The sequence below is a fragment of the Lissotriton vulgaris genome, chromosome 6 (assembly GCF_964263255.1).
Source record: "Lissotriton vulgaris chromosome 6, aLisVul1.2, whole genome shotgun sequence".
NCBI lineage: Eukaryota > Metazoa > Chordata > Amphibia > Caudata > Salamandridae > Lissotriton > Lissotriton vulgaris.
In genome coordinates this window covers 134,574,197-134,598,744 of record NC_141694.1, presented here as the reverse complement: position 1 = coordinate 134,598,744, position 24,548 = coordinate 134,574,197, and the positions used below count along the sequence as shown (strand labels likewise).

At 43.5% G+C, this 24,548-nt stretch overlaps 1 protein-coding gene across 3 annotated transcripts in view; it reads left to right on the top strand.

Moving 5' to 3' along the window:
- Window positions 1-24,548, top strand: part of ENAH (ENAH actin regulator) — a 799,370-nt gene that overhangs the window by 62,250 nt on the left and 712,572 nt on the right. The window contains exon 1 of one of the 3 annotated variants that reach the window (XM_086926158.1): window positions 7,083-7,120. The exons of the other annotated variants lie outside the window; for them this stretch is intronic. The gene's annotated coding sequence lies outside the window, so the exon portion shown is untranslated. Of the gene's footprint in view, window positions 1-7,082; window positions 7,121-24,548 lie in introns of those variants that run through there. 3 annotated transcript variants of the gene reach the window in all.

Here is a 24,548-nt window from a genome sequence, read left to right as displayed (position 1 = left end):
AGGCAGCGTGTTTGAACTTCCAAGAATATTGTAAGTCCGGTAAGCACCTTTTTTGAGCGTTAAACCTTTACCGTTATGTTTTTTTAAAGCGCGAGCGTAACATTCAACCTGTGCGTTTTTATAAGTAAACTCAGCAAAAGCTGACATTGCACATATGCCGATTCCGGCAAGCACATAGCCAGTTCCACGTTTTAGAAGGTTACCAGTCCGCCAAATTAGATGGGCAACCCGTAGGGATAATTTAACATTTCAGCGCGTAATATACATCAGCCTAGGGTTACATTTTACAAAAGATTACCACAACGTGCCATGATAGGAGATCGAGGGGAAGGTAGTTAACACTTCAGCGACTGTTTAGTTGTTATCACATTCATGTTTCTGTTTGTTTAAGTTAGAAACAAGCATGATTTTTTTTCATTAACATACCTTCATTGTTTATATCATACTGTTTAGTGAATAATATTTGAACATGCAAAATAGTGATAGATACAACCTTTGTTTCACAGATTTCCCTTATGAAGGCCCCACGGCCGAAATGCATTGGAATGTATTTGGAATATATTTGAAAAATAAGTCGGATGCAAAAAATGCTTGTTGATAACCAAGTTGGATATACATGATTTATGGTTGAACAAATCTTCAACATTTTCCAAAAATTACCTTTAGGAGTATGAATAAAATACTTATGAAAAGTGAAAAAGAGAAAAGACTTCGTTGAAAACTTTACTGACCATAGTTTTGCTGGCTAGTCCAGCGCATACTAGTCAGTGCCCTAGGAGACACTTGCTGAGAAATTAGACATAGGATGATAGAAAGACAGAAAAGAAAGGGGTGAAAGGAGGATACGAGAGGCTCTGTAGCAATGAGTTGAATCAAGGTTATAGGCTGACACCCCACGAGTTAACCTGTGGCAGGAGTGGCAGTCCATCAAGGCCCCCTGGTGTCTCTTCAGCCCCTGGTGGGAGCATTCCAAAATCGTTCGCCCCCCGAGGGGGAGGGGACGAGTGAGCCGGAATGGATTCAAGGGGGTTTGTAAGAGTCAAGTAACTCCCACATCCCCCTGGTTGCTGGCCTCCATGGTGAGTTCTGTAGAGCAATGTTGTCTGCGCCTCTGCAGCCTTTGTATGAGGTCTCAGCTGTGTCCTTCCAGTTGGTCAGGACCATTTTCACTGCAGTGGTGAGAAGCAGGTCAAGTAGGTCTTTGTCCTGCTCTGATCTTAGTCCTGTGGTCATGAATGCGGTGGTGAGGGAGGAAAATTCAGCTGTTAGAGTGCAGTCCAGTACATTATCTATGAACCCAAAGATTTTCTCCCAGAACGATTTGAGTGATGGGCAATAGTAGATAAGATGTGCTAGGTCCCCCTTTTTCCTTGCTACAGTTCCAGCATAGCTCCTTGGCCTTGTGAAGTAGCCAGAATTTTGTATGTGATAGAACCAGGCTGATTTTATTACGTGAGGCAGAGGACCATAGTGTAGCCAGTTCTTGCTCATTAAGTGAGATCTTGCCTTGTTTTAACAAATAGTTAGTTGTCTTGTTAAGTTTGGTGGAGTTTGGGCGTAGAAGTTTATAGAGGTGCGATGCCTGATGACCTAGCCTGTTCTTTGCCAAAAATTGTGGGATTGACGGTTGGGCAGGTGATAGTTTGGCTTTGGATAGGGCGGTTATGATATTCAGGAAGTTGTAGAATTCGATGTTTGTTAGGTTATGTCTAGATTTCAGTACGGCAAACGTGGTGGGGTATCCCCCTTCCTCTAGTTGGGCTGGGTGGGACTTGCCTTTCTCCATCCAAGTGTCGAGAGCTAGGCATTTCCCCTTGTATCTGATCTTGCTGTTGGCCCAGAGTGACTCCCATTTCGAGTTTTTTTATGCTGTTATCCATTTTCTTGTCTATTTTTAGAAGGGCAATTTTTGTGGTTTTAAAAATGGAGCTGGAGGAGTGAGAATGCTTGTTAGATGTTAACAGCGCCATTGGGTTTAAATTGTTAAGTATGGCTCCCTCGACTTGTAGCCATACCGGTGTGTAACCGCGGGGAGGTGATATCCAGTAGCCCCCTTGTTTTGCTAGAAATGCAGTTTGAAAGGTTCTAAACTAAAGTCTGCTAGATTTACCCCTCTCAGTTCTTTCTCCAGTCTTAGTTTTTTGATGCTTATACGTGCCTTCTTCCAATGCCATAAGAATTTAGTAATCCGGTTATCTGCTTTACGGTGGAAGTCATCTGTGAGCAGGAGTGGAAGCATATTGATCAGGTAGTTGATCATTGGATCGATCATCATTTTGATCGTTTCGACTCTTCCCTACCAATTTATAAATTTCAGGGACCAGGCCTCCAAGAGTTTCTTTATTTTTCCTAGCAGGATTTTCTCATTGTGGCCTGGTTTGCTCATGAGGTCTTTACCAAAGTGTATACCTAGATATTTGATAAACCCTGTTGGCCAGGCCAGGCCTGATCCCCCTAGGGTGTCTCTAGTGCAGTGGATGTTCAGGGGTTTGCATTCTGATTTGTCCCTGTTGAGCTTATATCCTGAAGTGACCGGAGTAGATCTCTATGGTGTCGATCAGGGCCTCAATTGAGGTCTTTGGTTGCTCCGTTACAATTAGAATGTCATCCGCGTATGCAGCCAATTTTATTTCAATGTCCTTAATATTGACCCCTTTTATTTTCGTGTTTGCTTGAATGTCGCTGATCAGGGGTTCTAATGCCAGCAGAAAGAGTGAGGGGGACAGTGGGCAGCACTGTCTAGTACCGCATTGTAGCGTAAATGGTTCGGAGAGTGCCCCATTAATGACAATATGTGCTCTTGGGTCCCCATACAGCGCCATCATCTTCCGTATATAACCTTCCCCTAAGTTGAAGGATTTCATGCACTGCTCCAGGAAAGTCCATGATACACTATTGAAGACCTTCTCGGCATCAAGGGTGATTGCTACTGCTGCCTCTTTCTGTGCAGTGTGCTCTAGTATGAGGCAGAGGACTCTGGTGTTGTCGTTTGACATACGGGTTCTCAGGAAACCTACTTGGGAATTGCTTAAATTGGGTAGGACGGGATTTAGTCTGGTTGCTAGGATTTTTGCATATATTTTGCAGTCCACGTTAATCCTGGATAGGGGTCCATAGTTCTTGTGTAACAGCTGATCCTTACCCTCCTTTGGAATTACTATTATGTTGCCTTCAGACATGGATTGTGATACCAACTCATTCTCCGAACAGTAATTGAACACCCTCTTCATGGTAGTTTTTAGTTGCTCTAGAAAAGACTTGTAAAAGGTTGCTGTGTACCCATCCAGGCCTGGTTTTATTTTAATCTTCACTCTATTAGCTGAGTGTATAGTCGCGTCACTGTATGTTTTTATTTACTGCAACTTTTATGGTTTTAAAATAACCAAATAAAGAATTTTAGATACTAAATGCCACAGCATGGTCGTTTTTTTTTCTCTCTCAATTTTTATGAAAGAATGACTGATCAGATTAAATTCTAGATATAATTTTCGTCTCCTGCTTTTCTCACAGTAATTTGACTATTTCCGTAATGGTATTAAAAGGGATTCTTTCTTGTCTTTTATTCCCTTCTACCATGAGTGGTAAAGGCAAAACTACTTGAATAGAATTCAGTTATCTTTATTTTGCTCCCAGTCCACTCTTGAGGATTGTCTAATGAATAAATTTAAAATTTTTCAAATGTATTATATTTATCAAAACGAATAATGCTTCACAGCATGGTGTCTGTACAAGTATAAGTTCTCACTGTCCAACTTGTGCAAATGTGAAAGTTGGACCTATTGCTTAAAACATTTTTGTTTTAAATATATACTTAAAGAGCTATAGCTGTAATTTTTCCCAACACTGGTAACCCAACCAATGTCCTCTGTTAATGTGACCTTTGCCCTCTGTTCTTTCCCGTGGTCGTGTAGACGGCATGTCATTGTTTAGGTCGAAGCCTAATAGACAGTTGGCTGGTTTGCTCAAGACCTTCAGGGCATTCCGCCTGTTGCTTACTATTGGTTTTGTAGTTTCTAACTCACACTTTTTTGCTTTCTATATGCTGGCTTTATTTGATGTAGGCTGTCCAGTTGCTTCAGTTCTTTCTCCCCTTTGCCCAAACTTTGTTTACTGTATTCTTCCACGAACTCGCTTTTTGTAAACCAGCCTTTAATTCTTGTTCTTGTCACATTTGATGTCCATTCAAAGAAAGAGGTTATTGTCAAACTCTTCAGGGGGAGCTTGGTGTTTACTTTTCTTTCTCTGACCTCAGATTGAGATAATTTGTGCTAATCCTGCTGAGTATCATGTAAGAGGAGAAGGTGTAGAATGTAATTTTTTTCTTCTAAGCACACTGCAAAAATGAAATGTGTTGGTGTCTAAACAGATCAGAATTAGTTCAACAAAGCACATGTTTTTGTGATTCTGGAATGTGGTGGAAACAAACATTTCAATACGATCAAAACACATCAGTATGCTAGGTTATGTAATTTGCACACATTATCATTTGTGTACAGTAAAACCGTATTTCGTTACAAATGTAATGGTCATTTCAATTGCATACTCCACACTATGGCACTCCATTCATGTTCTTCCACGGCACTCCATTCTGACACTATTTACCTCTGCCACTCTATTCCGCTCTGCCACCCCACCCACTTCGCTAAGGTTTAACCAACGTACTCCACTACAACCACCCACTCAACTACAATCCCTGTTCCGCAGAATGTCCCAGGACAGTTCAAAGCCCTTCCAGACGTTAGTCTCATTCCACGTCATTGGCGAAGTCCCACAAACACAAGTAGTCAAATACTTATTTGACTTCACCGTGTCCATCAAAGTCTTCCGGTCAGCACTCCAGGCCTTGTGAGCTGGCAGAACCTGAACCAACGTTCGTTCTGCACCTCTCCGATTTTCCCAGAGCGACCCTTGCCCAGTTAAAAGTTGCCCCTCATATTTGTCAGGTCCAGCCCCTCTGTTGCACTTTTGGTACCCAGGGGGAAGAGAGGGGCTCTTACTGGATCCCCTCCAGCGGCGTTTGATCTCTGCACCAGTCGGGCCCCACGGATCCCTAGCTGGATCTGGAGTAGTGCTGTCAGCGAGATCCAGGCCACCTTCGATGCCTGCCTTGTGACTGTGGTGCCCCATCGTTCTTCTTGCCTCTGGCATGGAGCCAGAGTGGCGTTGTCAGATGAGACTCCGGGGCCCACTGGGTCTGTGCTTCCCGGAGCGAAGATAGCGCCTTATTTATTTGACAGTCTTGGAAGGGGACGACTGAGCGGGGATGACTGGGCTTCGCATGCGCTGCTCTGTGGGGCATGCTGTATTCCGGTAGGGACTAGAAGCTCCGCCCACTCTCAGCCCATATTTTTCATTGACTTATGTCATTGTGCTTTGTAAATGTTGGCTTCCGATTTGTTGATGGGCTTATTAGTCCCTCTTTAGTTCCTCCCTGTCTTCTGTTGCCTCATATGAGGACTGGCTCGTTTACATGTGTCCTAGCTCGGGAGCTTTCATTAGTAGTTCCGTGGATCTATTTACTTAAATTGTTCTCCGCTCTCGCTGGACACCAGCTTCAGTCTGCTTCTAACAGACATTTCATTTTCATTTCTTGTTTTATGTGCGGATCACCGTACTAAGGTAAATTATTTTTTTCTATTTATTTAAGTTTAATTTTTGGACTGTGGTGGCCGCGTGGATATGCGCAGCTTCCCAAACTCTTTGCCAATCTGTTGTTTTTAGTAGCGCAGCGCCCGCATAATGGGCGTCGCGCTATAACTTTTAAATGCACTCAGTCTCCCTAGCCCCCCTTGCCTGCTGCACAGACGCCGGCGAAGGGGCGCAGTCTTAATCAAAGAAAATCTGGCTGTTTTCTTAACAAGCGCCCCATGCCGTGCTAACATGTTAATGGCGGCCGCGCCCCTTTCGGTAGACGCGGCACGTCTAAAGAAAGGGGCGTGGCACTACCGAAAGGGGCGTGGCAGCTATTAAAGTGAAACCACGGCATGGGGCGTTAATACAAAAAAAAGCATTAGTTAAGCAACTTAACAGTTTTTTTTTTTTTTTTTGTAGTAAAAGCGCCCTTACAGCGCTTTCACTTTAATGGCGGCCACGCCCCTTTCTGTAAAAGAACCGGTCTAAAGAAAGGGGTGCGGTCCCAATTAACGTGAAAGCGTGGCAGGAGCTGCTTTTCCCAAAATAGCATTCGCAATGCAATAGGTCTCACATTTGCAAGAGTTTAACCCCTGTAGCGCGGCGCAGAATCTGCCGCAGTGCGGAAGTTTCCGTGCGCAGGCGGGGCCGCGCCGACCAGCGGACGTGCACAGCACTACGGAGGTAGTGCTCGCGACGGCCGTTGGCACGCAACGGGTTAAGCTATTGGCATTTAAAATGCCAATAGCTTAAACTCTTATATATGCGCAACCTATTGCATTGCGAATGCTTGTTGTGTAAGCAAGCGTCTACCTCGGCTGGTATATCACACACATCAGTGAGAGTAATGAGTGCATGCCATCTGCAGTGTCTCTACCTAAAGAAACCCACACAGCTGCTGCGTGTGCCTTTATTGTGATGGAACACTAAAATTAAAGTAGAATAAAATCTGCTAGAGCGAAGCCTGTTTTCTGATTTGGGCACACTGGTCGATACGTAATGATTTCTGGCTCTATATATTGGAAAATAAGGGTTATTTAAGCAGGCTATTTATTCTGATGATGCTTATACATTTGTGTGCGTAGGCAGAATGATTATTAGAATTCCAAAGCAAGTATTTTTAGAGTTAATGTATTCACATACTTTAAACATTGTGAAGTTATTTCAGAGATCACGGCCTGATCAGTGCTAATGGGTATTCACCAAAGAAGAACTTGGAGTCATAATATACGTGTGGTACTTGTATTTTGAAAGACTTAATGTAGCTCGAATGGAAGATGATGATAGGAATGCAGACAAGAATCTGTCCTAAAGATATCTATTTATGTGCACTGTTTTTTCCTGTGCTCTAGATGATGGCAGTCTGTATGCTGCAGGAATGTTTGGTGGCTCACTCAGCGTTCCCTCCAGACGTCCACACTGCAGCAAGGGAGCAGCAGAACATTTCACAATAGAAAGTGCTTCTGACGTTAAGACCACTAAAGCTAAGGTGTTGCCTTTCATAGGTGTTTCGATCCATAGAGGTTTTTGTTATTAGATCAAATGGAATGTACGTTTTTTCTGTGACTCGAGTGGTGGAACTTGCCTGGAGAAGTTCTTTTGCATCGCCGGTCATTAAAATGCTTTCTTTTACTCCACACCAGAGTGGTTAAGGAAGTCCCCGGATCGCTCATCGTGTGGAGGATCCTGGTGAGACCTGGTCTCCACCATTACCAGCTTTCAAAGTGGGAGGTGAATGTTTGCATTATCAAAGAGGTGGAGGGTGAGGCAGAGACTCAATTAGTAGATTGTTTATGCTGACGGTTTTGAGAATTCTTTCCTGCTACTCCTTACTTTGACAGTCTCCAATCACATCATGTTCTGCCCTCTAGGAGGGATCCTTATAATTAAAACTGTTTGCATCTGCCAGAGTATTTGAGGAGAGGAGTTGGCTTAACGGCTAGGGCGGTCGACCTCGAGTCTGGGGATCTGGGTTCGAGTCTTGGCAATGACGCAGAACTTCCTGTGATTCTGGGCAAATAACTTAATCTCCTCGTGCCTAACAAAAATAAATGTGCCCTCGTGTAATGCAGCTGGTGCTATTTAAAGCATTCTGATACCCGATTCGGGTGAAGTTCGCGCTATAGAAAACTCTGTAAAATAAGAGAACTTTGTTCCTGTTGAGATGGGTCACAAAACTCTTTTGGCAGAGTTCACCAGAAGCCAAAATTGCTAAAAAAAACAATTCACTTGAATTTGGGCAAGGTTACTTTTGACCTGTTGACTAAGAGCATGGGCTGGATTATCTATTTGGAGGAGTATAAATAGGTAATTACAATATTCTAGTACACTATGCACGAATTGGCTCTGGTCTCTATACTAACCATGTACTGGAAAATGGTGTTAACCCGTTTGCTGCTTTGAACGTTCCGCGCCAGTGCGGAGCGTTCTATTAAGCGGGCGGGGGCGCGTTGGCCAACGGATGTGCGCAGCACTACGGAGGTAGTGCTTGCGACGGCCGTTGGCCGACACCCGCAGCGAACGGGTTAAAGACCAAAGCTTGAATAGAAAGCAAAGTAGTTTTTGGAAGCTTGCAATATTTTTGGGAACTTTTGTATAGACCTGGGCATGCACAGAATGAATTCTGATTTTTAGGGTCCAGATCGGTTTACTAAATTTAATTGTTTAGTAATGCTTGGAGAAGGGCATCTTGATTAAATTTGAGATGTACAAACCTTAGAATCCAGCAGTTGGTCTTAAAGGTAAATCTCACTTGATCTCATTTGCTGCCGAGATCAGTGCTTCTTGTCTGACAATAAGAAGCTGACATCTACCCAGATCTGTGACCCAAGTGACGGTAACCTCTGTACACTACAGAAACTTCAGAAGACTAACAATGCCAGCATTATCTAGCCTGGAATTAACCACCTACCCAGTTAATACTTCTCAAGTTTTATAGTTATTTTAATTATCTTGTACAAGTAAAGGTGGAATAGGAGGTTGGTTATCCATTACTTGAAATTTCTGTCTGACATGCCCAAGTGCTTGTCAGAGCAGACATTATTCACTTTTTGAATTTGTCATTCTGGCCAGGCTTGTAATCATTGTATAACTACTGCCTCCTGATTAGGTTCAGTAGTACTTAAAGTACGGCCCAGCAAACCTTTCCCTGCAGCCCACAGACCATCCTCTGGGAACATGGTAAACTGCAGCAGCGGTATAACACTGCTCGAGTAACATTTTTATTCCGTTTCTGCTAAGCAATCAACATTGACTTGTGATTGTCTTTTTTTTTTTCAGTGGCGTAATGATGGCCCCTGCGGTGCAGGGGGCCGCCGAGCTCCTGGGGCCCCCTCTGGCACTGCGCATGGCCAGCGGGCTTGAATGGACCAGAGGGCCACCTCCATGTAACTTGCAGGGGGTCCCCTCAAGTTTCGGTAAACCACTGCTTTTTTTTTTTTTTTAATATAGTCCGTTCAGCTTGTTTAATGAGCTGTGCTGCCCTGCTTCTAGAACAAACGAAAATTAGTATAGGAACAAAGCCCATAATTTGAAATCAAAGAACTATTTTACAGGGAAACATTGTTTTTGTGATCTTCAGGATACAGGCTTTGTTTCTACATATAGTTCAGCTTGTACTATCAGCAAGGCAACGCTGCTCCTAAGTGATGGCTTAGCTTCGTGGACATGAAGTGCTTAGGAAAAGTATGGGCACAACAAATAGGAGTAGAAAGGGCAAGGTTAGTGAGTAAGAGATGGCCAGCGGGAAGCTGAAAAGACTACTGTCCTGTTCAGTGTAATGGAAGGTCATTTATTTGAATCCTGGTTGGTGCTCTGAGGAAGAGTGGTGCTATATTTTTAGTGCGATTAGGTCCCATCATATGATAGTAAGCAGTGTGAATATACAAGTAATTTGTTTGAAAATGTATTAAACACATTATACCAGACTACAAAACTTAAATGTATAGAATGCACACATTATGAGATGAGCAGTAGCAAAATGTGCAAAAAAAGTCAAAGGAGATATTTCTACTATTCTTTTGAAAAAGCAAATGTTTATTTTCTGTCCCTTCAAATCCCCATTACACCCGGTCTGCCTAGGCTTTTACCAGCATGGGGGTGGCACATAGGCTGTACTTTTTAGCCCATGAGAAAATATTTGTCTACCCATGGGTTAAGTGGATGATGTCCGTGATATTTGATAGTTCTGATTAATAGGAGGTGTGAATTAACAAAGAGAAGTATCCTGGTAGCCTTTTTGTAGTCCTGTTTGCTACAAATTGTGCAAACCCTGCAAGCATATTGACACACACCTGGTACTATTGAAAGTGCTCAATATGCATGCATTAATATACCACGTGGATAGTAACATAGGTGCAGTAGTATCTGCATAGCCCAATTTGGGTCCTCCAGTTATTGAAAAACCAGCAACTGTTATCGTGTATGCATAATTTAGCCCAGTAGTGCTGAATTTTAGAACTTCCATTTTTTCTTAGTGACAAGGTTTATATCGATCTTGTTGCTGCATTGCACTAGTCAGTGATTCATTATGCAGATCATTGGAGGATTGCTTACTATAAATATATTTTTGTAGTAATAAAGAGACTGTTTGAAACCCTTTTCTTGATGTATTTGTAGCAGCTTTTTTTCGACCTGCCACTAAGTAGCCTTGACATTGATAATGGCTACCGTTATGATTCACCTCATTGAGTGTACATTTAGTCTGTGTGTATTCACTTGAATCTGATTCCCAAGTAGCGAGGGGGAGGAGAATGATTGGATAAGTCTGTGCTCAGCAATTAAACTGTGTAAACCTACTTTACTCTTGAGTCTAGATTCTAAACCTTTAGGCTTTACTTGTCGTCGTCTGTATTGGGATCATCTGTGCATTAATGCTGCCGCACTGAGATATCGTGCTTCCACACTGGCTAAATATGATTCACTCTGTTGTCTAAAAAATGATGCATAAGTCGGGCGATCTACTGCATCTGCTTTCCGTAGACCAGGCCAACTTTAGCAAAGCAGTAAAGGGTCCCACACCGTGGACTCCACGGAAACACATAAAGGCTGCACAGTGAAATACTCTGTCATGTAGATAATGACTGTAAACCTGTCTCCTAGGTGTAGTTCTTATCGCTGGAACTCTAACTCTGAGGTGAATAGTGAAACATTTCCGAATATTCTGCATCTTTGGGTTACTGTTCTGCACATGGAATTCCCTTGTAGTGTTTGTTAGACACCGAGGGAGTTATCTAAGGGAATACAAAGTCTGATGATGGTGTCTTCAATGGATCTGTATCCAAGAAGTGTTCTCTTCCTGCATGGAACTTTACTCTAGTTGCATTGGCTCCCTAGAGAAACGTAACCCCTTGGGCATTGGACTTGTACCACTGTAGTAGATGTTTTTCTTAGTTCACTTTTGTTGAAATATAAGTGGGCTCCATGCATACATTACTTTTTGTAAACAGTTGGATTACTCTATATTAGTCAGAGATTGGGAGGCAGTCCTTTTTAGGTTTTGCCTAGCGAAAGCTGCGCTCTGCGCAGCGTTTTCGCGCAGGCGAAAACCTAATGAGAACTGTAGTGTGGGTTTGGGTCGGCCCTCGTCATTCATTGGCTGGCTCCATAAATGGAGCCTAGCCATTGGACGAGGGGCCTGTCCGTCAATGCCGGACCAGACTCGGGGGCGTTCCCGAGATTCTTTGGCTTTTGCCGACGTCACGCGACGTCAGCCGAAAGCCGGGAACGCCCCCGAATCTGTTCCGGCATTGAAGGCACCCGGAAGAAGTCCAGGTGAGTGCTTGCTTTAATTTTCCGCTGTTCCCACCCCCTCTCCTGCTCGCGTCTCCTGTCCCCGCCCCCCTCCCGCTGGTGACCGTGCTTTCCTCTACAATGCCCGTTCCCGCCCCCCTCCCGCTCTCCGTGTCTCCGGGCCCCCTTTCCCGCTCTACAATGCCCGTTCCCGCCCCCGTGTCTCCGGGCCCCCTTTCCCGCTCTACAATGCCCGTTCCCGCCCCCCCCGTGTCTCCGGCCCCTGTTCCCGCTCTACAATGCCTGTTAATCTGCTCTGCTGCATCGCCTTCCTGCTCCGGCTGTCTTCTGTGACGACACAGCTCCTCCCCTCAGTCACGCGTGTAAACAAACGCCTGCATCACAGTGAGGCTGCCGGTGCCGGTATGATTTTTCATTTATCCAGGCTGCTAGTCTTACTTAAATGATCACTTTAGTGTTATTGATGTTTCTCAGACCTGGCAGATGAGATCATTCTGGCGGCTTAACCTCACTTGTGGAAACCCCAGTTTCTTGGACTCCTTTGCAGGGTTTTATACCTTGGATGGTTAGAGCCTCATAGGAATGGGCTAAACACTATCTTGAGTGAAGCTGAACTGGTCAAAACAGTGTCATTGTGCCACTTCCGAAACTGACTTTCCCAAGCAGGTATGAATAATAACCCCTTTTAAAATGTGGATGTACGATGCTGGCAAATGACCATATGGATGGTAGCAAATGATGCAGAGTCATGTTAAAGATTCTTCCTTGGTGTACTGGTATTTGCTCGACAGCGCAACAGGATGACCCCTCCCACTGCGCTTTTTAATTTATTTTTAAATACACTAGGATATTCATTTTATATATGTCATTTGTTTTTCAATGGTACGTTTCTTCGGTCCTGTTTTGTGATTCTTAGTTGTCAGAGCAGATATGTAACTTCTTGTTAGGGATTTATTTAGAAACAGTATATTGAATAGTAACGTTATTCCAAACTTTATCAAATCCTCACAAATGTGCTGTAAAATTGCTTTGTTACAACCTAAAAACACACCATCGTTGTTTTCAGCTAGTAGGCCAATTTGCCCGGGCATTGTATGAATCGTGCGACCACCAACAAATAGTCTTCTTGTCAATATAATTCCTTTTTTCTCCGATTTCTTATAATAATTCTTTGGTTCCAATACTCGGTACTTGTGTAGTTTGCTAATCCGGACACTGCATCCATTTGCACACTCCCTGACGTTTTTTATCCTCATTTTAGCCCTCTACCTAGCAGGCGTCACTTGTATGTCAGTAATCCCTTCTCACCATTTCCTTGCGTACTTATTCTTCAGCAGTAGCTGCGGTCGGCGACTTTACTCGGGCTTCCTTTAATTTCCGTGAGTATGATGACATGAAAACTGCAGTCTCTTTCAAGGGCTCTTTGGTGCTGGCCCTAGGAGCTTGTATTGTACATTGTATTACTCCTGGGGAGCCCAATGTTCTTTAATTGCCAGTGTGTACTGAAATTAGTGCTGCATTAGCTCTTAACACCATGGATTTCTGTACCTATAAAGGATACAATCTCATTGCATACCTGAAACTTGTGAAATGAAGACAAATATTTGGTTTCTTGACAGAAGTCTTGCTTTTGTATTAAAAACCTCACACCTTTTCTGCAGTTTCCCCAGTTGATGTTGAAGTCTACCAGTACACTAGAGTAGCAGAACTAGTAATCTTTATTTTTTCACTCCGGTCTTCTTTACGATGACTTTGCTTCGGGATTTAGTGTTCAGACAATTCCTCAAATTTGACTTTTCACGGCACTCATGGTATTCTAACAATAGTTTTGACGTGATGTTTTGTTATCACGTCCTTCATTTCTGAAGGCTTTTCTTCTGTCTGACAACATAAATATCTGCATGCACACCAACATGGATCCGTGTATTTCCTACATATGAACATTGAGTCTGTATTTCATACACCTAGGAGATTGTTGGTGCATAATTGAAGAGCGTCAGAGCTAGCATGTACCTCTTCTTTGCACCCAAATAGATTGTAATCTTATATGAAGAGGACTCTTCAAATTTGTATCGATGTTTTCAGTGAGATATTTCGTTCAGTCTGCCTTCCAAGTTTCCTTAGTTAAGTTTGTCAACATGATCAAAGCCCTGGGAGAAGACCAGGAATGCTAAATATCTGGCAATATTGAGCATTTGTAATTCAGAGGAGCACAGATATTTTGGCCAAATGTGATGTGTAGCATACTTGAATGAGTGATGTCGAATTAGTTACACTTCAGTCTATTCCTGGATTTTAGTTGGCAGCATGCTTTCCAGTAATTTTGTTTCACCTCAGCATGCTGATTAACTTACAGTTCGATGGGCAACCTACTGGTACTTTTCATTTTGACATCATGAAAAGTGTGGCGATGCTGCCCCCGGATCTTCTCTGTTCAGTGCGTTGATTGCTTTCATAATGGCTGCATCTGTCCATTAATTGAATTGACTTCTTGTTTCCTTGCTCTTCATGCCCACCGCCTTTATTCTGAAGTAAACTGCAGTATCCCTCAGATGGTTATACGTGGTGCCTTTTACTAGATGATTATCAAAATGGCACTTAGCTAGGTAAGCTACATATAGCAGTTAATGTTTCTGTTCCCCTGTTTTCTGTACTCGTCCATAGGGCCATCAGTTTGATTTTCCACCCCCCCACTTGTTGACGTTTAATTTCTCAGATGGATATTCTGTTTCTTCTTTACTATCATCTTCTAGGATTTTCTGTGGGCACTGATGACCTTTTATAGGTGCTCAGTCATTCAGCATCAAAAACCTTACCTTTTTCTTAATACCCTTCATTGGTTGCATGATAGAACCACGCATATGATTGGTTTGCATGCCATAACAATGCAGTCTTGACCATGTCTTACCACACATGCATTTACAGCACATGCTTTTACAACAAATTTGTTTGTAAAGGCATTCTTGCTAAAAGGATATGCCTGGTGAAGGTTACACCCCAACCCCTGTCCTAAAACCCGGGCCCAGCCCTGAAAAACGACCCCTACCTCCAACCCTAAAAATGGAAAACTACTTGCCAAGCCGTTCATTCCATTCTCGTCCGGGCAGGAAGTCTCCAACACCTCCCACTCCCACCCATTCGCTCTGAATCTAGAGTGATGATTGCCTTTACCATGCATATGCCTTTACTGCCTTTGCAGTGGAAATCGTTGTAATGAAATGTAAGTGGTAAAGGAATATGCGTGGTAACACTTGCGTTGTATCTTTACACATGGTTTAGACTGCCTTGTTAATGTGCCCCTCCCCCTTCGTCTGAGTTTTTGTATTAGCCTTCACACAGATCCTTTCAATGCCAAAGATGCACAAGATCCTAGTCTATTTAAAAGCTGATCGCCTGATTTAGTTCCCCCCCCCCCCAGCTCATATACTTACATCGTAAAGATTCCTTCAGTTTGATTTATTTTGCTGCCATACCTTCCTGTATTAGGACTGCTTTTTGTTACAGTTTGACTAGATCTGCCCGTCATCTCTTCTGAGGATGCAGTGATTGTAATGCCTCCTGGTGATTGTCACCCCTCCCGTTAATTGCTGCTCCATTGGCCTGAACGCCTTTAAAGGTAAGGGTTGTCCCTTGCTTTAGGGCATCCCATTCTAGATCTTTTAGAAGCAATGTCAAGCCTTAAACAGACCTCATTCACATAGATTCCCCTTCCTGCCTGGTATCTGGATGTAATAATTGATACGCCTCCAAAACAGAGGTTTGATGTTTTACTAGACTCCAAGAGTGCCTTAGCTGTTTGAACCCCAGAGCCATATACCATAGAACTGTTATCACTACTTATTTCTTGTTGGGTGAGATTGGTAATCCTTTGGCCCATTGGTGTCTTGTTTCAGTTCTGCTAGTTCTCTTGGTATTTTTAAGTTGCTAATCATTGCCTTATTAGCCACAATGATACTAAATTTCCATTTCTAGTCTTCATTTCATCTAGATAAATTGCACCCTTTGGACAGATGTCACAGCTTTTTGACTTTGACATGTAAAGTAAACCTACTTAATCAGTTCCCATAGGCCTGTTGTGGATCAAGTATTTTTAGATCTTGCCTAAGACTGCTTTTAGTTGCCCATAGTCCAATCCTCCTGTGAACAATTCCCAACATCCAGACACTGTGAACCCTGCCCATTGCGTTCCAGTGGATGCCTTTGTCACTCCTAATGGCTTTCTTATTCAATGGTTGTCTTTCTCATTTGTTTGCTCACGTTTAGGGAACTATTTAGGCACTCCATGAGAGTGCGTGTGTTTTGTGGTGGTGTTGCCTTGAATCTTGTTGCTGGGTCCTATATCAAGGAGGAGTCCCTTTGCACTATGACATTGGTGCCCAGCCTTTTTTTCTCCTTTTATCGGTGTTCTTTCTCAACACGCTGTAGTTATTGAGACATTGGCCCTTCTGATGCCTTGCTATTTTTAATGATGTTTGCATTCTGCTCCACTCTCTCCTCTCACCAGTTTTCAGATTTTGTGGTTGGCTCTTAAAAGGCTGCTATATCATCTTTGGCTTTGAAATAACTGTTATGATGTTCCTTCCTTTGTGGTAGCTTCTGCTGGCTGTCCTTATCTACCCACAGAGCCTCAACATTTGAGGATCACTTCTGATTAGGAAGTGGTCCAAGTCTCTTGTTTTTTCTAATAATTTGTTGCTCCTTTTGAATATGAAATCTGCATTTGTACACACTTCAGTAGACTGAGATGGAAGAGGACAGGGAATTATGTGGTGTCTACATTTTGAAGTGTACTGGTATTCAGCTGCCAGTTTAGTCTGATATCCCTTGCTTGTCATGGATCCCCCTGGCTCCCACTCTCCATTGAGGAACTAATGCTTGTATTTAGTCTTAAAGATCATTGTCGTTTGTCTATCAGAACTATGCTTTAATTAGCTAGAACTCTTGAACCAAGGCCATTAACAAGGTGAGGTAAGTGTAGGATACCCCACCAACTCCTTGTCATCAAGGTGCACTTCTCTTCAAGCAAATTCTATATTGTTAAAACATGTTGTAGTTATTTTCTACTCTAGCTACTCTAGGTTTCCAATGCGCATTCTTTCACTACCAAGTTTTGTGATGTCCTTTCAGGGGCACATTAAAAAAATGTTTTTCCCATTCTCCAAAGCCCTATTGTCTAATCTAGCGTTTTGTGGCAATTGCTAATTTGTGTGGCCAAGACCCATTTGTTTGAGGTGCTTGTTTTGAAACACGTTTGTGAGCTGTGCCCATGAGGCTTTTATTGTAGTACATTTGTTGCATGCAAATACCTTTTTATATACTTAATTTAACATACTGATCAGCATGTCATCTTATGACACTGCCTGCTGGTGCCTCCTTGTGCTCCTGTCGCCTGCTTGTGCCTCAGTTTTCGTGCCCCTGTTGCCTGCTTGTGCTTCCGTGTGCCCCTGTTGCCTGCTTGTGCCTCCGTGTGCCCCTGTTGCCTGCTTGTGCTTCCGTTTTCGTGCCTCCGTTTTCGTGCCCCTGTTGCGTGTGCCCCTGTTGTCTGCTTGTGCCTCTGTGTGCCCCTGTTGTCTGCTTGTGCCTCTGTGTGCCCCTGTTGCCTGCTTGTGCCCCTGTTGCCTGCTTGTGCCTCTGTGTGCCCCTGTTGCCTGCTTGTGCCTCTGTGTGCCCCTGTTGCCTGCTTGCGCCTCTGTGTGCCCCTGTTGCCTGCTTGTGCCTCTGTGTGCCCCTGTTGCCTGCTTGTGCTGTGTTGGTGTGTGTGGAGGGCTCTGTGTGGCTGTGTTTGTGGGGGGCTCTGTGTGGCTGTGTTTGTGGGGGGCTCTGTGTGGCTGTGTGTGTGTGGGGGGCTGTGTGTGTGGGGGGCTCTGTGTGGCTGTGTGGGGGGGGGCTGTGTGTGTGTGTTTGTGTGTGTCATTTGCGATAGATAAAGCTAGTGGCATTGTAAATGACAATGCCATTTATTTATGTTAAAAAAACATAAATAAAAATAATGTCAAGAGCAATGCCAATAGCTCTAACTTTAACAAAGGCAAAACCATTGCATTGTAAATGCTTGTTAAGTCTTGCCTAAGCTGCGAATGCACTCTTTTCAAGATGGATCTACCCGCCCACCACTTTCTATTAGTTATTTAGCTTGCCCTTCTAAAAGGCTTGCTTCCATCTTTGTATTCCCTTTTGGTGTCTTGCTTCCTCCCATGGAGCGTGGCCCTATTACTAGCAGGCTTTCACTTTCAGCCATTCGGGTTTGTTTCGACCAACTATTTTTTTTTTTTTTTGTTGGTTTCTGGCCGTAACACGAGCGCACATACTTTCAGTTGCTGTTTGTCACACTTGCTTGGACAGATGTCACTCTGAGCTCTGTCTCTGATCGTCACATTTGCCAATTTTTTTAACTTTTATTTTGGTTTTTACTTTTTATAAGCAATTTTATTTTTATAATGTTGGCATGTGATGTGAAAATCCTTCGCTCATAATGATTTTAACAATACTCGATCCACCAGAGCACCTGGGAGGATTGTTCACAGGAGGGACATGGCTAACTCCCGGCACATCGCGCTTGTGCATGCTCTCTATGCGTAGCTCGCTACTTTAGCATGTGTCGGCGTGGCAGCCAGTTCCTGTAATGGTGCAGTGGAACACTTGACTCTTTAGACTGCCTCTGTCACAAGTACTTCTAAAGCAGAGGGACTGCACGCAAGTCCGCTTATTCTGCTTTAAAACAGTGGCAAAGCATTCTAAATGTGGTGCTTTACTTATCCCCACCCGCTCCCTGTTTTTTCAACCCTGTCTTCTCCCCACCTCCCCCCCACCTTATCTGTTTATTCACTACCCCCGTTAGCCACCCCCACCGATTGACAAAGCCAATAGGTCTCCCATCCACGAGACCTATTGACTTTGCCAATACTTGTTTTGGTTTTGCCTATAAGCGTGATTTATTTCCGTAAGGATTGCTTCTTTGTCCAATGTGCATAAATTAATTATATTCTAAACAGTTTGTTTATAAAGCATGAACTTCTGCTGCTTGTTCCAGTTGGATTGTCATTTAATTCATACCATTGTTTCTATTCTTGGGTGGGTGGCTAATTTTTATGTCTTATGTCTTATGTCTTATGTAGTATGTGCCATGTCCATGCTGAACAAGCATTCGCAAAGCCATTGGGTCTAGCCAGGACAAGCCTAACCTTTAAAACTTTTTTTGACAAACTAAGGCAATAAAAGTTAAAAATAAAAATGCCACCATTTTTAAAGGTGTTCTGAATAGGTTTGCAAATATTAAACTGCAAAAATATCACGAACCATTGCAAAAATAAATAAGGTAGTACAAGTGGAGATTGATTTACCAGCCTGGCTGTTAAGTGAACTACTTTTTAGGTGGATGTTCATAAGAGCAGAATGCTGTCAATTACAATGAAGAGGGAGCATTGCTAAGTAGGCTGACCCTTTGCCCCATGGTGTACAGTAGCAAACTATGACACTTAAACGGACCAAACGAGGAAGCGGGCATTTGTATTTATTAGTGTGAATTTTGGGTAAAAATGTGGGTGGCAAGACAGTTTATGCTGTATCTGGGCGTGACCTAAAAATAATTTGGGTATTGTGGAGTTTCATTGTAGAATGTTTGATCAGCTTTTAAATATCTTGATGATGACCAGGAGTTTGTGAAAATATATCCTCGAAATGGGACAAATGTTAAAATTTCCATTAAGGACAATTATTTGGGTAAACCAAATGTTGCAAACACATACATTTTTTTTTTCATAGTTAAATCCTGTTTTGGAGTTATTAAAACAAAACATAGATAAAACCAGGACCCATCTATGATCATTTCTCCTTTTCGTATCTTCCACTGTGACTTGGAGACCCATGGTGGGATTACGAACACTGAAGAAATCCTGACCTGGGTGAAGTCTGATCTTCTGAATGTTTTAATACGTAACGTTGCTGGAAGGAAGCATTAACAACATTTTAGTAGAGAAGTTGCTAGATAAGTTGCATGATAGCGTTATATGTGCTGTGCATCAAGGGCTTGTAGATGTGTGCAATAGAACATAACTCTTCCTTTGCTTTCAGCCCTGCTCCCCGGACATCTTCAGTCTAACCCAATCTAAGGAACTTAGATTGAGGATTTATACAACAGTCTCATAACAAAAAGAATCAAAACTCTGTCTGAACTTACCGGTTTAATTACGGCGCTAGTTTGAATGGAGTGAGGAAGGTTAGCATTGACCTCGGGGAAGAATGAAGCGGTTAGCTGCCATGGTGCACCAATACTCGCTGAAGTGGCCTTTATATATTCGCAGTTTTCTTTCTCTGTTCGGTATGCTTTAGTATCGGTCTGTTCCCATGTTTTTAATTCGTAAAAAATGCTTGATTTAAATGTTTCACTAGGCATAACCAGGCTTCCGTTGACATGACTAGGCCTAGTCAGCCTGCGTTGACATTCATTTTAGAGAGGCAGAAAAGATTTGTACTTTTTTAAAATTACATTAACTTGTTTGCTATGTGCATGATTTTCTGTATTTACATTTCAGAAAATAAGCAAAATGGAATTCATTTCATGGTGGTGTTTACTTGTTTAGCTGAAATGTATTAATTTGTGTTCCTCGAGCAGGAAGCCTTGTGCAGAATGTTTCTGTATTTGTAGCAATCCATATTAGTAATGTGCAGCGATACAGAGAGTTTATCCAGGCGCTTGCTGTAGCTCTCATTCGAAGAGCCAGGTCTTGAGCTCCTTCCTGAAGTCAGTCAGAAAGGGGGGGGGGGTGTTCCAGGCTTTGGCAGCGAGAAAAGAGAAGGCGCGTTCTCCTGTGCATCAGCGGCGTATACGAGGGATCTACATGAGGGCGAGGTGAGCGGTGGCTCCTGGGGAATGAGGCAGTGGAGGTGCAGATGATGGTTCAAGTAGGTGGGTCCTAGGTCGTAGAGGGCTTTGTAGGCATGAGCCAGGAGCTTGAAAAGGCATCGCTTCTGGACCAGGCACCAAAGGAGGTCTTTAAGGTGCTGGGTGATGTGGATTCTATTGGGAAGGTTGAGGATTAGTTAGCTGCGTTCTGGATTGTCTGGAGTCTTTGCATGACTTTGGTGGTGGTGCTCTCAAAGAGTGTATTGCTATGTTCTAGTCAGCTGATGAGGGCATGCGTTGCAGTCTTCCTGGTGGTGATGGTGAGCCACTTGCAGATTTTGTGGAGGCATGCTGAGGAGACACTAACTTTTTCCCAAGCAGCTTCTGGTAAAAAAAAAGTGGTTACATTATTAAATTTCTTGGTTTGGCAGGTGTATGGCCTGGTGCCCAGGCACAGTTCGAGTAAATATTCAGGGGATATTAAAGCATGAGGTAGGTAGTGTCCAGCTAGAATATCCACACAAGAAATGTATGTATAATGAACTTGAATGGAAATCCTTTGCATAGTAAGTTGTTGTGCTGACAATCTGGCATGGATATGGCCCTCCTGTCTAGGTTCCAAAACTATGCAGAAGGTCATTTTGCTGGTTTCCCCTGTTAGAAGGCGTTTAGGTTCATGTCCTTCAACACACTCCACAAAGAAAATTGATATTTTTCATACTTTTCTGATATGATAATAATTTAGATTAAATCGACATCCTTGGTGACTGTTACTAGAGTTTCCTGCTTCAAGATGAAGGGCAGCTTTTAGCATTAGTAAGTGAATCCTTTACCTGCTGCTTCTTTTTTTTTTTTTTTTTTAAAGTGTGTATATGTATGTATATAGATCTCTTTATTTTCAAATTGGCAGTCGACACTGTAGTTCTAGTTAGGTCCGAGTTTCCATATGAAGAGCGTCTTTTGTTTTGCTAACCACTCTGGCGCCATTTGACAAATCTGCACTAAACCAATTTCAGCCACCTTGGCTCCATCCCGGAATGTTTTAGTCACATGTCAAGCAGGGGCCAAGCCCAAAGGGGTGTCGCAAAAAAAATTTGATTTCCCATAGGAAACTTCTGTCAATGATATAGAAAATGCAGTTGAACAGAATTACACCAAATTTGGCAAAAATGTAGAACTTTGCTCATAGCATGGTTTTTAAGATGTGCTTTATATTCATTCAGCAGTTTTCGAGAGAAATGCATTTAAAGAGTTGCTCAGGTTGCTGAGAGGGAGGCAGTACCAAAAGAAAACGAGCATTTGCAATGCAATAGGTCTTGCATTTACAAGACTTTCAGCTATTGGCATTGTAAATGCCACTAGCTTACATTTTCGCAAAAGCAAAACCTATTGAATTGCAAATATTTTTTGTTTTTAAGCACCCCATGCTGCGTTTGCACGTAAATAGAGGCCACACCACTTTCTTTAGACAAACCGTGTCTACAGAAAGGGGTGCAGCCGCCATTAAAGTGAAAGCTCGGTATGGGGCGTTTTTACCAAAAAAGCATTTGTTTGAAAAACAAATGCATTTTTTGTAAAAGTGCCCCAAACAGCACTTTCATTTTAATGGCGGCCACGCCCCTTTCTTCAGATGCAGCTGGTTTAAAGAAAGCGGCGTGGCCTCTATTAAGTGCAAGCGTGGCATGGGAGTATATTTGCAAAGCAATAGGTTTCGAATTTGGGAGGGTTTAAGATATTGTCATTTATATAGTCAATAGGTCAAACTCTCCTAAATGCGAAACCTATCACATTGTAAGGAAGTGTCTGTCACTGTCCCAGCTGCTTGGAAAGTGAAAGCGCAACTGGTGCGCTGAATGTTGCTGCAAATGCAAAGCACATTGGGCCTGCAGAACAAAACTCACTTAGAAAATAAAGAATGCTTACAGACTAAATAAAACAGACCGAGTAATAGAAGTAAAAGGGCCAGTCCTCGTGGGAGGTTACAAATCCCTACACTTCCTGTTTCGTTTCACTCTTGTGGGTTCTTTTTAGGTTTTGACTAGCGAACTGCGCAGCTGCAGGGAAAACCTTATGAGAAGAGTAGAGTGGCTTTGGTCCCCGCCTCTGTTTCCATTGGCTAGCTCCATAAATGGAGGCTAGCCATTGGAACAGACATCTGCTTGTCATCCTGAGAGCAGATTCGGGGGCGTTCCTGCAAATTTTAGGCTTTCCGCCCCTTTCGAAATCGTCATGCGGCGGTGGGCGGTGTTTATTTTTTTTTCGCGTCCATGTTTTTTTTGTTCATTCTGCGGCCGACCGCCGACGGAGGAAGTCCTGGTGAGTGCTTGTTTTTCTCCTTGCCTTAGGGCTGTCCGTTCCTGCCCCCCCCTGGCTGTCCGTTCCTGCCCCCCCCCTGCTGTCCGATCCTGCCCCCCCGCCCGTTCCTGCCCCCCCCCCTTCCCCGCTGTCCGTGTGCCCGTGCTTCTTGTTTGTTTTTATAAGTCGATGCACACTACTCGCCTGGCTGCCGGAGCAGGGATTATCGAGCCGGGGCCATCTGTGCGTCTGGTTCAAGAGACGGGAAGCTTCTCCGGCGGAGGGAGGAGGCAGCCTTTTTACATTTCATTTACTTTTCTGCTAATACGATTTTTTTGTGCACATTTTCTTGCTGGTGTAATGTGTCAAATCATTAGCGTTAATTTAACTACCATGTCGAGCAGTCAGCAATTGAATTTAACCTCTGCAAGGGTCTTCCTAGTGGGAAGAGGCATGGTAGTGTTTTTTTGCATAACTTTTTGCCCCTATGAGGTGGAAACATTTGTGTTAAAAATAAATCTACAATTCTTGGACCACATGAAGGATTCTGTGGCAAATCCAGAATTATGTGCATAATTATGTGTCCAGTTACTTTTACAATTGGCCCGGCCTACAACTAAGGTGTCAGATATCTCCGTTTACTGATGACACTGTGTTCGATTCCGGGCTTTTCTTAACATGGTGCACTGAGGGAGTTGCAGTCTTGATTCATATCAGCAGAGCCTTATCTGGATCCCGCCCTCCGCTCCCCACCATGCCGTGGAGCCCCCCCCCCCAATCTCATTACGGGGCCTGGTATGCAGGGGGGGCTGGTAGCGAGTCTTGCCTGGATCCCTCCCTCCGCTCCCCACCATGCCGTCCGTGCCGGCCCGCGAAGCATGTCTCACCAGGAGGGCTGCCATCAGTGGGTGACTGTTCTTATTGCAGTGGAAGCACAGCTGTCCTGTTAGTCTGCATGCTAATGATTTCTGGGGAAGGCGTCAAAGGCTGGCTTTGGGGTTGTTCTCGCTTAGATGGGGCAGTGAAGGAAAGATTTCGTACCATTAGGTAAGCTGCTGCCATGCTTGTTTATTTTCATGTCGGCACGGGGAGAATATGGGATTTGCCCAGAATCACAGGATGTTGAGCCGAAGGAGTCTCGAACCTTCTTCCCCAGCTCCAAAGTCGGCAGCACAGGCCCTTCTACTACAACCTCTTACACATACAAACTTAAACATTTTCAATAATATATCTATATGTTTGCATGTTGTATATTTATTTTATGCAACTAATAACCATTAACAAAGCCAATCATCCCTACTTGTTGTATTATATATCTGGAGGCAATGACAGAAAGAGAAAAACTACCAGTCGGGCACACTATGCTAAGAACACATTTTTAGCAAGATGTTTTATGTCATGCCTTTAATTACATCGGCCACGCCCCTTTGTGACCCTTCAGTTTTTTCATCCCGGTTAAAGCACTGGTTCCTAGAATGCGTTTTTATATAGCGTGGACGTTACCCGAAGGTGTCAGAGCGCGTCACAATAGGAAGAGTAATGATACATGAGGAGACAATTACAAGGGAAAAAAATACGAAAGAAAACGATAAGTTACATGAGGCAAAAGTGACAATTCTGAGCACACAAAATACAAGAGGTAGCAAACGGTACATTACAGGAGGAAAAAGTGACGTGTTCAAGTTACAAAGGCGTACAAAGTACAAGTAGAGGTATAATACTGCAATAAATGGCAGACACTCAAGCACAAGAACAAACGTAACGTAGGCAATGGTGGCACTTTGGCAAGTATCTAAAGCAAACAAAATGAGGTCTCGGAAACGCTCCTACCCCCAGGGAAAGGAGAAGGAGGGTGTAGGATGAGGCCTGGGGAGGAGTGGGGGGACGTTCCAACCCCCCCCCCCCCCCGGAAAAAAGGAATGTAGTTCCAGGACGGTGATACTCGCCCCATCTTCTAATGCAGACAGGAACCAACAATAAACTGGGGGCACTTATAATGTCCCTAGCATCTTCAGGGATGACGGCAGAC